This window comes from Mus musculus, chromosome 15 (assembly GCF_000001635.26).
Source record: "Mus musculus strain C57BL/6J chromosome 15, GRCm38.p6 C57BL/6J".
NCBI lineage: Eukaryota > Metazoa > Chordata > Mammalia > Rodentia > Muridae > Mus > Mus musculus.
Window position 1 is genome coordinate 40,734,635 of NC_000081.6, and position 16,713 is coordinate 40,751,347.

Consider the following 16,713-nt stretch of genomic DNA (forward strand, 5'->3'; position numbering starts at 1 on the left):
GCAGATTATTTGGCATTCTTATCATATTTAATTTCTACTTCTGAAAAAGTGTTTTACACATACATCCGAACACAGCACCTACTTTAACTGTCACTTAAGTCTTCTAAATTAAAATGCTCCTCTCTCTCTTCTCTGTCTCTCTCTGTCTGTTTCTGTCTGTCTGTCTGTCTGTCTGTCTATCTCTCCCTCCCCTCCTCTGTGTGTCTCTGTGTGTGTGTGTGTGTGTATGATGATCCTAAGGTTTTGCTTTTTGAAATCATTAAATACTGAAATCACAAAAACCTAGCCACCAGACTAGGGATTTAACAGTTATTTAATACTTTCTTAATCATTCCTTTAACCAGCTTTATCTTAGCATTATAATCAATTTTTATAGATATAATGCCACTTAAAGGAAATCTTCACTGCATTTTATTATTTCAAGCATGCTTTCTTAAGAGTTTTGCTTCTTCTTTTGTTTTTAATAAAACTTTCATTTCACGTGGCCCCATGTAGGATTGTGCTCGGTCCTCTGTCTGTAAGTTCTGCGCATGTAGTTAGGTGTCTTTGTGGGCTCCTCCAGTTGGGAGGCGGGTTGTCTCTTATTCTATACCTTGCACTTGGAACCCTTTTTCTCCTACTGGGTTGCCTTCTCCAGCCTTGATATGACCTATGTGCCTAGCCTCATTGTAACTTGTTATGCTGTGTTTGCTTGATATCTCTGGTGGGAGTAGGGGGCTCCTTTTTTTTTTTTTTTTTTTTTGGCAAGTGGAGAAGGATTAGATCTGGGAAAAGTAAAGGAAGGGTAAACTGAGGTCAGGATGTAGTGTTTGGGAAAAGAATAAAATATTTTCTATAGAGAAGTTTTAAGGTGTATGGAAATAATAGATATTAGAAAATCGGTCCTATCATTTCAAACTGTGTATATTAAAATCAATGTAAATGCCTACTCACATGAGTGTAATTAAATAAATTATAGATAATGTGCACACCTTGGGAAAAAAGTCTGTGTTTACTCTTTTTCTCTGAACAGGGTGTTTTGTTTGTTTCACTGTTTTCTCTATCAAATGCCCAAAGTTGTCAACAGTTCAAAGAAGTATCAGCTTTTAGATCTCCCCAAATCCACGGGTTTCATGCCTGCAGATCTGCTGCTCTGAGTGAAGGGCCTCATGGCTGGGATGATGTGCCAGTTGCAGTTCATCATTTGGCTTCAGGGTCTCTCAGGCCTCAGGCCTGAGTTCTCCCTGCTCAGTTCTCTGCCTCTCCTAAGTTCTGTGAAGTCAGAACACGAGAAGAAGCTAAAAATTTGAAACCCTAATTTGCTAAAACCAGAAAGTGTTTTTTAAGAAAAGAATTTAAGTTCTTTAAAATTGTACATCATTTTTAATTAAAACATATAGTTGTTAAAATTTCTCTTTAAGGACCCTTGAGGTTTGTAATTGCTAATATGTGGTCAGTGTTTATAAATATTTCATGAATCCCTGTAAGAACTTATTTAGAACAAATGGAATGATAAAGAGCATGTAGCGTAGCAGGAGTGGGCTTTGCATACAGAGACCAATGTTTTCTTTATTTCTTTTCCCATTGATCCTTGTGATAATAATTTGTTAGCATAGTTAGTCAATAGCATTGTTAATGATTTTTATATCAAGATACCAAGTTTTCATTTGCTTAGTCATTATGTAAAGGTACTATTTGACACTAATATTATCTGTCATCTTATATTTCATTTTTCTTTTCTTTTCTTTTTCTTTTTTTGGTTTAGCAATGAATTCTTACCCATTTGGGGACAGCTACATCATTTAAAACATTTATCTAATGAAAGATTAACTTTTGTTTTCATTTCAATTTTAAACTTTCATTATTTATCTTCATAAAGTGCTATTCTCATTTGCTTTTCAAAGGTTCAACCTCAATTTTGCCTTTAAATTTTGTTTTGTATGGATGTGTGTGAGAATACATGTATGTGAATATATGAGCATGGAGATCAAAGGATAGTGTAGGTGTTATTTCTCAGGAAACATGCACATTTTTAGATAAGATTTCTTATTTCCCCTGAGCTCACATTCATGGCTCATTGGCCAATGAAATGCAAGAATTTTCTTTTTTCCACCTCTGCAGAGAGGGAATGCTGGGATTGCAAGTGTATCAGACACCTAGCTCTTTTCTCTTTTCTCTCTTCCCAGCCTCTCCCCTTTTCTCTCATTTTCAGTATGTAGCACTTGGTGTCCTGGAACTCACTGTGTAGTCCAGGCAAGACTCAGACTTGCAGAGATTCACATCCATTACCTCTAGGGTGCTGGGATTTTGGAGCTGAACTTAAGTTAATACTTGTATGGCATCTCTCTAGCTCATGATGATCCCGAACTCTAATTTTTTCGCCCTCATTCCCCTAAGTCTGCCATTGCTGGTGTGTACCACCATGTCTAGCACATACCATTTCTCTGTCAGGGAAAAAAGAGGTTTGGGAGTTAATTTTCTTCCCAAGTCAACTGTTCTATGAATTTAACTCATCCTTATTAATCATATTAAAATGAGATTATCCCCTTGTATTTGTTGTCCAATAATCTATTACTTTAACTCTAGTAGGATTTACACCTGACTTTTAGTTTCCCATTTTGTGTTTGGCAAGTTTTAGTCTTCCCTAAAAGGTATTCTCTGAGCAAAGTTGTGTTCCTCATGATGTTTAACAATGTATCTCTGATGCTGACAGAACATATTTTGATCTTGTGTGAGGACATGGCATCTTATAATGTGCTTTTCCAGTGGGTCTGAGATGTTTCAGTCAACATTACACACACATTTTATATTAACTTAAGATAATAGCCTGTCTTAATATTACTCTAGCTTTCATTTTTCATTCTTTTGTTTTTGTTTTGCTTGCAGCCTTATATTTGGGTCATTTTAGACAAAGAAAGATGGACTTAATGGTACAAAGATAATGCTATACTTGTACTGTTTGAAAATAAATAAACTTAGCATTGATTTTAGTTGTTTTCTTTCATCTTCACTATCAGATATATATATATATATGGAGAGAGAGAGAGAGAGGGAGAGAGAGAGAGATAGATAGATAGAGAGAGAGAGAGAGAGAGAGAGAGAAACATGTTCCTAATGTGTGTTTTGGTATTAGTATGCTAACTAGTCATTGCCTTAGCTTACGTAAGGCTGAGTTTATCTACTATTTATACCTTGCAGCTGGTCCACTGTTCTCCCTAACTCTGTCTCACCTTTAATAGTTTTGTTATTCTCTGTATTCCCCACAGTTTGTCACCAACACACTAATTCAAATTTTCTGCATCATCAACTTTCTCTCTACAATAAAATGATGTTTTTTGTCATAATTTTACTTGCTTGTTGTAATTTTTATCATGTCTTTTCCTTATTACATTCTTGGCTTATTTGAAAAAAATATCTTTTACATTTTTCTTCAAAGCAACAATATTTTAAAAATATTAGTATTTTTTATATAATAAATGTTTTATTATATAAAGAGAGAGGGGTAAGAACATTGTAATATGTTTGAACTTTCTCTTCTATTTCTAAAAACTAAGTTACACACATATGTGTGTATACATATCTCTATATATAATGCAATATGCATTTATCCTGTATATTTGTATATGTATATATGCATATATATTTATGTGTGTGCCACATAAATATATATTTAACATTTAACATATATATTTACCATATACACATACAAAATATGTATACGTACATTTTATGTACTGAAATGCCATAGACGCGTGTCCTTCTGGATTGTCTCAGGCACGCTGGGACCATGTTTGCCACCAGGCCTAGTCCATACCTCTAGATGTTATTAGCCACACAACTTTAGAATATTTATTATCTAAACATATTTTTTGTTTTATATACTTTGTTCTAAATTCTAAATCATCTTTTTAATTTTAATGGTTGAGTTAGTGATCTGTCACCTTATTTGTTCAAAAAGACTTCTTACTCAAAGTTCTTGCATACCCAATATGTTCCTATATAGGAACGATTTCTTATTAAATATTTTCACAATGTTGTATGAGTCTAGGTGTTCACTCGTTGGTATTTTTCCTGTGTGAACAGTATTTACGCCATTTTACCAGATTTTGGAAGGTCCAGATCACAGCGAGTTGTAGTAAATGGAAACCAACCATATGTAATCATTAGGCTGAGTGATTTCTCTATATTGTAATCCCTCCGTCAGCATACACACAACTATGCATCATACCTCACTTCGCTTTTACACACCAGTTCTTTCAGAGAGTTTCTGAAAGCTTCAGTTGCTATTTACGGCATCTATGTAGATAACTTGAGAACACTTAGAATCCTTACCTCACCAGCAGCTGTTAGAAAGATCGGGTATACAGGCCCCCACTGTCTCTGGCAGCTTCCACACTAACCTACTCCAGTTGATCACACATTATATAAACTAAAATAAAAACCAAAAACCCTAACCAGCAAACCACCTATTTAATGCTTTCCATAACCTAAATCTGATGCTGCTTCAGTTGTGTCTCAATGAACTCCAAAGAGCTGGGGGAAAAGAATTCCCACCCAGTATCTCCTTGAACTATGTTTGCCCACGGTACACAGAAAATTCTTATTTTCAGTGTGTAAAGTCAAAGGCCAGACTGAGATGGTGTGTCTGTTTAGTAGCAGAAGCCAAACCCCACAGAAATGATGGTACAGAAGCAATAAGTCATATATTTTATCAGTGGATACAGGGCATGCTCCAGAAAGAAAGATTAAAATCTAAGGAAACAAAATGACCTTGTGCATTTACGAGATGATAACAGCCACTCTTGCGTAGTCTCACTTGCTGTTGTACAACACAGTCAGCTTCTTCCTCCATCCCCCATAGGCTCAGCTGACTGACCTCTTTGTCCTGTCAAGTGGTCTGCACTAGAACAACCTGGAACACATAAAGAAGAACTTGTCCCTGTGGGATGTCACAGAACTGCTTGAGCGAGGGAATTGACCTTCAGAGGTCACACTTACATCAGACCTTCAGGATGAACTTAATATATACTAAAGTTAATGTCCTTAGTAGATGACCAGAGGGTAAACTGGAGGCAAAGTCAACAATAGTAGGGCCACCCCTAGGTACCAGACCAGCAGATTCTGTAAGAATATGGAGAGAGCCCACAAACCTTTCCCATTCTCCACTGTTGTTGATCAAATATTAGACTGACTCCCTGGTAGAAAGCTGGAACAGGAAGGGTGATGTAGTGCTGTATGGTGCTGGGTGATGGGAAACATACTTTTTGAAGTCAGAAAGCATGAGCTCACATCTACAGAGGGGTCAAATTAGAAGCTATAGCTAGCAGTGAGTAGTGACCTCTAATTTATTTTTCATTTGCATGTAGCCTTTTCTTGCTTATATCTTTAAAGACCAAGAGTAAAATACTTTTAAGTATATAAAGTCAGAGAATAAGGGCTGAAGTAATGGCTTTTCAAACAATGGCAGGAAAATAAAATCTGAGCTAGGAAGAGATTAGAAACTCTTAAGGAACACCAATGTGTTTGCTTTGTGGGACTTACATGGCTCTGGCTCTAGGCAGGAAAAATAAATAACATGAAAACCAACAGCTGAAGCAAAACAAAAGCAACTTGGAAACACTGCAACTTCTGTTAGAAGCACCCTTTTATTAGAAAACAGGAGGGTTAATTCTCTGTTACTCATTCAACTTACAGGCTAATCTATTCCAAAACTCAGAAACTTTGTTAAGAACAATCTGAATTCAAAGATCTTGGGCTGCAGAGTCCTCAGAACTTGTTGCCAGTGTGGTATGTGTTAATGGCTCATGGATCTAATATTCTGGAATTGTTTTACCTGGTTGAAGTGGTGTGATTTCATTGGTTTACATGAGCAAAGGGGATTAAGTTTGGATTGCTACTAGTGTGAAGTTTCCTAGTTGTATTCAGATAGAGGTTATGAAATCCTGGAAATAGAAACTTTACAACTTACTTACAACTTTACAACTTTACAGTGTTTGCCTTTAGTAAAACATTGCAAATACATTGTTTCTTCCTAAAGACTAAAAGAGAAAATGAGACCCTACTTAACTTAAAAGAAACTCAGATGCCCAGTTTTCTTTCCACACACACACACACAAAAATGGATGCTTCTGTGAGAAGTCTATAGAAAGTGGCTGAACACACTTTACAAGACAAACACTGGGGTGCTTGGAGCCATCACTGGAAGGTTCCTTTATGAGAGCCCTCCACCTTTGTCTCACCCTATAACTCCTGCCTGTAAAGGTACTTGATTTTATTCTGCTGTAGACTTCGTTGCAAAGGCAGAGGATATTTTTCTTTTAAGAGAGTCCTTGGATGCTTCCTCTGGGTTGGATTTGCTAGATGGTGTGGATGGACTCCTTTGGTTATCCCTGCACTTCGCCTACTCTCACAGGTCTCGAGAGAGCAGAGGCTCCTTTTAAAATTACAGCTTCTTCAAAGTGCCCGGTGTCTTCAGACACCCTTTAATGTGCTGGCATAAAGTAAACCTTGTTCCTTGATAGGTTTTATGGACAAGTGTTTTCTGGGCCCCTTGAAATGTTCTCACAAGCCGATTCCAAGTACCGTTACAACCATTAATGACAGCACACAATGCTCTGTTCTAAAGTGTACCGTTCATGCATGTCCCATTTTGTGTTACAAGTAGAGCTGGTTGAATATGTGGATTTTTAAAATTTTTATTTTACCTACACTCAGCCCTTTTTTAAAAAAAAAAATCTTATTAAGCTCTTTCTGATCGAGATCCAGTGAAGGTTTTATTATTTTTTTCTAGAGCTCCTAACATGAAAGAGTTTCCTTACCTTGAAGGAAATTTGGAAAATAACACTTAACCTTGTGAAAATAAGGAGGTACATAGAAATATATTCTAGAAAGTACGTGGCATCTACAGAAATGTTTTGTTTTGCATGAGGGATTGTTTTCCTCCTGGCTCTGTGTGCATGACTGTACAAGTTTAGAGAGAATATCCATCATTATTTTCCATGTCAAATGCAAACAGGGTCAAATTGGCAGCACCCCAGGCTTGGGAAGCCACCTGATTTGTGAAACATGGAACCTACTTCTGTCTTTGGCCTCTCCTTGAATGTTTGGTCTAAGGTGGTATTGCAGTAACATGCAGTTTGGTGAGCTTCATCTGCAGGCTTACCAGGCAAGCTGGCCATGACACTGCATTCTAAAATCCCACGGGCCTGATTTGGTTTGTGCAGCGGCCTGATTCTGATAAGGGCTTGTGTGGGAAGCCGTTGCAGAGTGGCAGTTGCAGAGTGGCAGTTGGCTACTGCTGGCCACCACACATACATAGGCAGTGAAGGTTCTTTTGCCAAGACAAGTTAACCAATCAGATGTGAGACACGCCTCTCCTAGGCCTATATAAGCAGCACCAGTTCTGGGCTCAGGGTCTTTTCGCCTCTACAATCGAGCTCTCCCAATAAACGTGTGCAGAAGGATCCTGTTGCAGCGTCGTTCTTCCTGGCCAGTCGAGCGCGCGCAAGAGGCTTGCTGTAATGTATGGTGGGCAGGAGAAAGTGAGTACAATCTGGCCAGGAATTCTTTCTGCTCAGGTCTTCTTTCATTGGCTGGCCAGCTCTGCCTGCCACAGCGACATACTCCTCATCTCTTCCACAATGTTAGGTCCCCACAAGAGGAGGATGAGAATGTGTTGGCATTAAGAACTCTTACACTATGAGACCCAAGCAACAGGCTATGATTTAAACATTTGAGATGCTGTTGCTTGAGCTTTTTCTTAGTTTTTGTTTTTTTTGTTGTTGTTGTTGTTGGTTTTTTGTTTTATTTTGGTTTTGTGTGTTTATTTGTTTTTGTTTTGTTTTGTATTTTTTTTTTTCTTTTGGATTTTGGGGAGGGGAGCTTACCAAAGCCACCAATAGGAGGGAAGTTGATTGTGAAGTTGTATGAGGTTCTTCTTTAAAGTGACCCCATCTTTGTTCATATTTCTCACTACTCGTAAAGCAGATGGAGAAATAGCAAAGAGAGGTTAACCTGAAGTGACTATAGAGTATCCCAGGCCATCACAGAATTAATTGAAAATGGTATTAATTGAAGATGAGATTTGCTGGACTCTGAATCTGCTGAGAGAATGATTCACCAGCGCTAAGAAAATAAAGCTGCTCTGGCCATTCACTGCATACACAACACTTAGATGCCCAGGGTGAGAAAAGTCTGAAGATACATCCTCAGCTATGGTGAGAAAGTGTCTAATTGAAGTTGGAGCATGTATCAACTGAAATTATTCTATTGTTTATTACAAATGACACTGATAATATAATTTAGACTGTTACACAATAACTCCTGGCTATCTTTGTATTCAAACACAGATCTCAAATTTGAAATTATATCAGGGTTATCATATGGTTTGCTAAAAGATTTATGGCCATGACTCCTGAAGGTTCTGGGATGGGGATGAGGTGTGGAATGTGACAATCAGTTTGAATCTGTTGCAAGTTTCTAGATGATGCAAATGCTGCCAGTGTGCTGGTCTCACTTGGAGAGCCAAGATTTGCCTGCCATTTATGTATTCAGCCAAAACTCAGGCATCGTTTCAGCATAAATTAATAATTTATTAACTCCACCAGAAGGTTCAATTTGTAGCTAATTACACAGGTAAAGAATTGCTTGAGCAGGAAATGGTCAGAAGAGGTGTTATTAAAAGATGAGAAGTGAATTCGATCCAAAATTTATTAATCTGGAAGAACAAAAAGGAAAACAAGTTATATATTGACCATATATTATATCCCAGATGCAAATATTTGCATTGATTTTTCTTCTCAACATCTTTTCTTTTTATGTTCTGAATATACCCACATTGCTTCTCAAAATAAAGATATGTATGGCATATCTTTTGCATATATTTTTTGAAATTATAATTATATTATTCTCCCTTCCCTTCCTACCCACCAATCCCTCTCCTGCACCTTCTTTCTCTCTCAAATTTAAGGGCTCTTTTTCTTTACTTACTGTTATACACACACACACATTTATAAAGACATAAATAAAACCTTCTCGCTCTGGAGAGTATGATCTTGGGCAGATCTTTTTAAAGGCCATTCTTAGTTAGTTCATGTTACAATAATGAAGTGTTTAATGAAGTTTGCCACCAATGTACCTTTCTTGTAGTCATTTTATAGACATATTTTGTCATTTATATTAAAAGAAAATCAACCTGTGCATTTTAATTGATTTATTCTAAGAATGAGGACATAATGCTAATCTGGTGAAGCCTATGTTCCTACATTGTCTTTAGTTACAAAATAATTATTTTTATTTTGTATTTTTTAAACTCATTTCTGCTTTTACTGGTTCAGTTTGTGGTAAAACCATACAGGGTATCATATACTGGTGTGTGTGTGTGTGTGTGTGTGTGTGTGTGTTTTGCAGTATGTTTTGCTTGTTACAAAAGAATAGATGCATTTTGATACTGACTTGAAATTTCTAACAAATATATGTATATGCTTTCTTTAAGGGGGGGTATAATTTGAGATGTAAATCAATGGGATGATTTATTCAAAAAACAAAAGAGGTATGTAAGATTATAAATTTTGGTTAATCCATTTGTAAATATTTTTCAGACACATAGGTACAAAAGCTTTCATGGGAATATTCTTCTTACAGCCAATAAATACTGTTAAAAACTGAATACAGTTCATTCCATGTTATCGGTAGCACCTGAGGTTTCATGGAAGCATTTCCTACTTTTAGAAAACTATCGCAGCATTCCTGAGTTCACACACTGCAACTAGTTTCTATCAGGCTGAGAGAGAAATACTGAGGAAAGGACAATGGATTGCATCCTATCAAGTGGAATGATTCACTCCAACTGTGTAAATAATAATAATTATTATAGTAATAATAATAGTGGTAATGATAATAATAATATATATTGTGAACTTAGATTCGTGCATGTGTGAGTACTCTGTTAAAAGTCTAATGTAAGCCATTTATACTCATTTCCTACATCTCCAGTGCTATCACTTTACAATTTGATTTTCAATTGTATTACAATTAAATTCAACTGAGAAATCATTAGGTGAATGAGCATTTAAGGCATTCAGACTCAATGCAAAGTTCCCAACATGCTTCTTCCAGCTGGAAATGTGACTAGGGTAGAATTATAACTGAGAAGATAAGAAAATGCTTAAACGCACATAATTCAGTATGCTATATAATAACCTTTGTCTGCTTTTCCATTCACACTAAATTGGAGAGGTTTGTTCTGTTCCATTCAGTCTCATACCTTGTGTGCATAAGTTTGCCTCCTGAACGGAGGTTATTCACTTCTTCTAGGGTGGGGTCTTCTCATTGTGCACCTTGCTGTGAACTCAGTACAGAGCCTAACACTACCATTTTCAGTGCCCTGGATATGTACTAGTGAGATGAATAGCGCATGTGTGAGTAAATGCCTGACAAAGTCATGAAGAGAATGCTGCTATACACAATGCCTTCTGTGTTCTGTGCTCATCACCATCTTGGGGCTGTGAAACATTATATGAGAACTCCAGAAAGGAGATGTACAACAGAGGTAGAACACTTGCTAACCATGCTTGAGACCCTTGGCTTCATTTCCCCCCAAACACACACTTACACACAGGCTTTCCCAAACCCACACACACCACAAATACACATACACCACACATACAAATGCACCTAAACATACCATATATACACAAACACACCTATACATAGCCACATATGCCACCCATAAATACACACACACGCACACACACACACACACACACATACCATACACACACCAACATACTTGCCAAACAAAACAAAACAAACAGAAAGTAATAACCAAAATCCTCAAATCTCAAAATCCTTCCAAGCAAGCAACTCTGTTATTGTATGTTAATATAATTATGCTATTTTGAAGGTTATTTTTTTGAAATGAGATCTTGTTTAATAGCCCAGACTGACCTTAAATTCCCAGTCTACTTTCTAAGTATTGAAATAGCAATATTTCATGACACCAGGATTATTTATTGTTATTATTGTCTTATAATAACAATGCCATGTTTTTAAATTTACTTATAGTGTTTACAAAATGAATTATGTAAACTTTAACATGCATGTGTATGTTAGAATAAACTACATATATATGGTATATATGTATGTATATATGCATGTATGTATGTATGCATGCATGTAGGTATATGAGGATTGATACTTACCATGACTTAGCAATACACCAATGTGAATCTTGAAATGTATCTCCTGCATAGCAGGGAGAGGACTAAATTTGGTAAAATCATTCTGTCATATTTTCAAGATAGAGTGACCATTTTCAGTATATTGGGAATTGCTCTGTGGGCCTCTGGACTGAGACCTGATTAAAAAATATTTGAATTTCAATGCTGTTCCTGTCACTAACTTGCTGGGTCAGTGCACAAGGTTTTTGCTAATGAAGTGAATTTCCTAGATGCCTGAGTTACTTTCAGGGCTTAAATTAGTCATTAAGGACTCTAGTTTACATGTTGTCTCTATTTCTTCTGTAACTTTGTTTCTTCTTTGACATCAGTACTGAATCTAGGGGATAAGATCAATGTGATGTGCAAAGTTTGGGTATATTCTAAAAAAAAATAGTTTGTTACTATTATTCAGTTAGTAACTGAATGAATATTCCAAACGCGGGTATTTCAGGGAAAAACATGTAGCAATTTGAGTGGTTTTAGAGTTTATATATGAAATTGTTAATAGCACCTTCTATAAAAGTGGGTGCAGATATTATAGCAAAATTTATTCTGTTTATTTAAGATAAAAAGAACACTTTCTCTCAAAGAAACAATTTAAATAAAACTTGACCCTCTTCTCCTTCATTTCAGAGTGCTGTGTGGTCAAATGGAAATTTCCATCAGAAATTCTCTAATGTCTTTTGTGCATTAACATTTCAAAATTCAATTTAAATATCCAAAGATCTCATTTTTAACTCACTTAACAAAACTCAGGTAATTTCCTTAAACTTTTTTGATTGAAAGGCAGCAGTTGGTACAGATATATTTAGAAAAAAACCATGTACAGCTATGAGCAAAGCCCCAAATCAATTATATATAAGAAATAACACATGGAAAGAAATTAATGAAAAAGAAGAATTTCAACTATATGATTCTCTGGTCTGCTACCTGCAGGCAACAAACGTAAATGGGAAAAAAATCAACATTCTTCTGGTAGATAAGAAGAAAAATTAATAAAACTGTTTCTTTCCTATAAGATCCCCCGATGCCACTATTGTTGGATGTGTGTGACTGCAGAAACAGCTTCTTCTCCCAAAGTCCTAATTTTTTAGACTTCAGAAATAAGGTTTTATTCTTGCAGTTAAGCTCAATTACATGAGTTAGTATGGATCTGCACTGTCCAAAGAGCATTCCTCTTTCTTGTCCCTTCTCATTAAATGACTCTGTGGGATATGCATGAGACAAATGTAATAGGAACTGAGAAAGAAACAGTTTGCAATGTGCCCACAGGATAATGATGATTCATAAGGATGTCTGAATATAACAGCTGAAAATTCTGAAATGATCTGCTAAGAGCCACAAAATACAACCATGATTAAGTAAGAAAAATATCTGCTTTAAACACACACACACACACACACACACACACACACACACACACACACACATACTTCTATAAAGGGCATTATATTTTGTATAGTATAAAGATTAGCTTGAAACTAACAAAGAAACTAAAGGTAAGATACAGGTAGTTAGATACCATGTTGTCTAATAATGAATCCACTGGTTCATTTCATCACATACAGAAAATATAAATTAGTTTAAAATGAAAAGTTATATATTAACTTTCACATAGTAATGGGAGTATGTGGAGATTTAGCATATTGTGTTCTTGAATCATAAATGTGAATTTGAATCGCCTCCTTTTACTTTTATAGGTTTATAACTTTAAAAATAGTATCACTGGGCAAATGTAGTTCAATTGTAATGTGGTAATTCAAGCTGGTTATACGTTGCTTTCATTGTGATTATTGGAGCTCTCTCTCTCTGTCTCTGTCTCTCTCTGTCTCTTTGTCTCTGTCTATGTGTGTGTGCACGTGCATGTGCATGCATGCATGTGTGTGGCATGTGTGTGTGTGTGTGTGGTGTGTGTGTGTGTGTGTGTGTGTGTGTGTGTGTGTGTGTGTGTGCATGAGTGCCCTGTATGCATATTTATGCATCTTATTACTCCTTTGTCTGAATATATGTTACAAAGGACCTTTGAAGGAGACATAACACAGAAGTTAGCAATTTGGAAAGAGTCTTACTGTTTTAACATTCCTTAATTTATTATCATTCTGAAATATTTAATCCATTCATGTGGATGCCTTGCTCTATGTGTGCACAAAGTGACAATGTTGCTGATGAAGTTTTAAGTTTTAACATTAATACTACCTCATACTAATAAAGTGAAAAGTACCCTGTATTTTTTTTTTAAGGAATTAAAATGTCTGGATGTATTTGTGTTTTTCAGAGAAAAACTCAATGAACAGAGTTTCTGAGCACACTGTGATGGATTATTGTAATTATTGGGAATGATAATATTTTAATGTGACTTTCCCCCTACCTGTCAATTGTAATCAAGGCTGCCCACTACTCTGAAACAATCTCATTTTGCTAGGTGGCTAGCCTTGTGCAACCTATAGAATGCTTAGAATATTAATGCTTGTGAGAGACCGAATGTTCTCTGTGGTTCTCCTTGACAGTGTCTTCTTTTAATCACAATGCGCGCAAACACAAACCAAGTTAATATATAATGAACTAAGGCCAATGCGTGCTTAAGGGGAAAGATTTCCTACGGTTATTGCATTTGAACCATTGAAACTGTCATTTCTTTTTCTGTTTCCATCTGTGATACTGTGTTAATTTCTGCAGAAATAAATTCCTCTTGTAGGTGCCCGTTATTCTGAAACATTATCTAAACAGAGACTTTCTCTGGCATTTAGGTGAGGGTTGCACTCTTTATAGTCGGCTGCCAAGGTTGAAAATTATACAACAAAACAATGTATGTTGAAAGACACATGTGTTTGGCTTTGATATGTACTGTGCTGATCACTGCTCTCACGATGCCTCATTCTGTTGCTAATTTTAATCTTCTTTCTGCATTTTTGCACATCCTTGCATTTTACCCTCAAATTTTCTTTGTTGGCTTCTAGCTGTTACTTCAGTTACTGTGGACATGTTTGGGGGATTTCATTAGCACCCTAAAATTGTGTCAACAACTTCTCAAAAATTCCTTTATCCAGAGGATTAACTCTCCCCTAACTGCTTCATAGCCATATAGGTACAATCCAGCATTCACATTCTGCTCAGGAACCATGGTGATACAGGACAGGATGACTTTAACATCATATGTGTTCCTTTATCAACTTAAGCTATTCAAATCATTCCAGGGTAGACTATACACACAGTAGTCTGAACTTCACAGTGCAGCCGACTCACGGGGCTGGTCATGAGTGCCATTGGGGCTGTGAATCTATCCGACCCTTTCTTCTGTTAGTTTTATTTCTGGAACACAAGGGTACCCATGGCCAGTTCAAGTGAGCCCAAGAACACAATTGTTTCTCTGCTAAAAATGGAGCAAACACTGTCCACCAAAGTCTACTCATTTCTGCTCAGACAATTAATGGCACAATGGACTCTACCTTTAGAAGTACCATAGCCACAGTCTTTGGATACAGAGATCTAAGATATTAGCATTTTAAAATGTGGTTCTGGTTGATATTTATGAACATCAAGACTATTAATTCTGGCAGGAGTGTTTGAATATCTATAAATCGGACACAATTGAAGAGCTGAAATTCAGATTTCCTCAGACTTGCCTGCCAAGTGGCCTCAATCAGAAGTAATTTTCTCCATGAGGGCACATGGAGCTTGGTTGCGAGCCTTTTCTGAGGAGATATTATTTGTGTCAAATTACGTGTGGTGATTTTCCTGAAGTGGACTCTGTGCCCACTAATCCATACCCAGGAGGTCCAGCTCTTCCTCCTTCCTTCCCTGGCGCTGTTAATTACACTTGAGCTTCAAGAGTCTCTTTCTTACTCCTTTAACATGTTAGTTTGTGGCCACTGATTACCAGTGATGTTTCTTTAAAGAAACATGCAGTAGAGAGAGGAGAGAGATCCCATCTTCAGCCAGAAATACTATGCATTTTAAGGGAAACATCTGTCTTGGCATTTGACTTGATGGTGTAAAAGAAGTGGCTGGTAATTTCACATTTGAAAATATAGTAAACAATATAAACCTGATTTTTATTTTGGAAGGAATGCAAGCTGACCATGTAATTGACTTGTATCTTATTGTAAATATTAGCACTGGATTCTCATGCCTTTGGAACATATGAGCTAAAAATTTCTTTAACTTTATATTTAGGCTTGTTTGAATATAAATGCCACTTCAATATACACTTTTCATAAACCTAGAAATAAAAGTGAAATGCCCACTTAAAAACTGAGTCTATTTTTGATTGACAGCATATAACTTGGTGTGAGGTTTACTAAGTATAAATCTGTGTTTAGTGGTGGTTATCTTTCAAATGATAGCATGAGCAAGGTTTTAATTCAACTATCAAAATTTAATATATAACTGGAGCCAACTTACTATTCTTTTTTAAATTATTCAGTAACATCTTTAATAAAATATCTTGCAATTTTTATCACATCTGTTTCAATTTTAAAAATGAGAGTATATATACTGTTAATTTTATTTTTACAATATGCATGTATACATGTTCTCTAGGTATGAAAGATTTTATGCTTTTCATATTGTATGAACTATTGAATATTTATTACATGACTGGAATTTATTTTGGTAAGCAGAATTCAGCATATATATCTTCAAAGAAGAATCTGACTGCCAATATACTAGCTATATAATGTCATTTCTGTTGTAATGTATATTAAATCAGTTATTTCACAAATTGATCCCATATGGATTACATAAAGTATGAACAATCAGAAGTTTTATTTTTGCTGTCTACAAAAATATCATCCTGATTTTATGGGAGTGGGAACATATACTTAGGTCGACTTTTCAGTCAAAAGCTCAAGACAAATGATCTGGAGTTAACTTGTTATATGTTCATGAAAAAATAATTAGGGACTATTGCCTATCCACTAGCTAACACTTCTGTCTTTATGTGTTACTTGTATTTTACACTTTTGTGTCTGAGAGGAAATGCTTATAACTAACATACACTGATTTACATAGTAAGGCAATGATGTTTAAAAAAAAAAAAAGGATGTTCAAAATGCTGCACTTTAGAAACCAACAGCTTCACTTAGCTGTACTTTCCAGATTATAAAATGGAAAAAGGCTTGCACCTAACATACCGGATAACATAATAGACCATGCAAGAAAGCATGCTGGCTCTCCCCAATCAAAGAAAAATGAGATTTATTTTATATTTCCTTTTTACCAAGCATTATATTAAATACTTTAGACAAATACAAAGAAAGAAAGGTCATCATTAGTGTCATTAGATAAGTCATTAATAAGTGTATTAATACTGTATAGTTAAAGTACATGTTAACAGGATAGTGGTATCTGGTTATTTTATAGATGGTGTGCACATTTTGTTATTCGACATAACTTTTGTGTAAGTATCAATGTTAGACTTGAAATTATTAACAACAGATTAAAACTAATATGAGATCCATGAGTTTATCTATATTTTGATTGTTAAATTTAACTCTAAGATATGTTACAGTTACCA

The 16,713-nt window shown here is 35.8% G+C and overlaps 1 protein-coding gene and 1 long non-coding RNA gene across 3 annotated transcripts in view; one reads left to right on the forward strand and one right to left on the reverse strand.

Moving 5' to 3' along the window:
- Zfpm2 (zinc finger protein, multitype 2) overlaps nucleotides 1-16,713 on the forward strand; it is a 449,551-nt gene that overhangs the window by 79,593 nt on the left and 353,245 nt on the right. The window lies entirely within an intron of this gene.
- Gm33353 lies at nucleotides 722-7,262 on the reverse strand. The gene is made up of 2 exons (XR_384061.4): nucleotides 7,056-7,262; nucleotides 722-4,891 (listed from the first exon to the last, which is right to left on the reverse strand). It is a non-coding gene; the product is annotated as a predicted gene, 33353 (long non-coding RNA).